Source organism: Dreissena polymorpha, chromosome 13, assembly GCF_020536995.1.
Source record: "Dreissena polymorpha isolate Duluth1 chromosome 13, UMN_Dpol_1.0, whole genome shotgun sequence".
Classification (NCBI taxonomy): Eukaryota; Metazoa; Mollusca; class Bivalvia; order Myida; family Dreissenidae; genus Dreissena; species Dreissena polymorpha.
Genome location: NC_068367.1, coordinates 29790596 through 29791346, shown reverse-complemented (window position 1 = coordinate 29791346; position 751 = coordinate 29790596). Strand labels below are relative to the sequence as shown.

Genomic DNA, 751 nt, shown 5'->3' with positions numbered 1-751 from the left:
GTTATTTCCGAGAGATGCATTTTATTTTTTTCAAACTTCGAATTTTGATATGTGTTTACCTAATTCATTTAGAATTACATTATTTTCACTATAAATATTGACTTTGATCCAACTGAAAAATACGATTTCATGATTTCTTCAAAGATCGACGAGCCTTTTTACCTGTTAACTTATGGATATCTAATTTAAGGTTGCAATGATGTGAAGTTGTCGTAGCCGAGTGGTTAAGGCGATGGACTAAAAATCTTTTGGGATCTTCCCGCGCAGGTTCGAATCTTGCCGACATCGCATACTTTTTGCGACGCGTTTTATTTCTTTTCTAACGTAATTTGATTAAATATAGCATATAAGCTATGCGTATTGTTTAAAATGTTGAAAATTGTATGCACATCCTTCAATTTTTAAAATTAAAACAACGTTATGGCTAAATTGGGTAATTTACTGCTGAAAATACGAATGATGCATGTTGCATTTTTATTTTTATTTCAAAAAGAAAACGGTAAATCTGTTTATTTCTTGGTATTTTTGCTGTATATAGTGTTTCTATAAAAACTTAGTTTAAAATATAACTTAAATGATACTATTTTAAATTGTATGACACTTTGTTTTTAACCGACCCAATTTTTACTTGGCTGAAATCACTTACATTTCATGGCGCTATTCCATATATAAAAATTAAAAAAAAAAATGTTTGTAAAATAATACTTATTTCATCTTGTTTATACTTTAAACACCTTTACTGCATTGTTCA

General features: G+C 28.5%; 1 non-coding gene across 1 annotated transcript; it reads left to right on the top strand.

The window, feature by feature from the left end:
* The first annotated feature begins 206 nt into the window (after window positions 1-206).
* On the top strand, window positions 207-288 carry Trnaf-aaa (transfer RNA phenylalanine (anticodon AAA)). The gene has a single exon. It is a non-coding gene; the product is annotated as a tRNA-Phe (tRNA).
* Window positions 289-751: the final 463 nt, after the last annotated feature.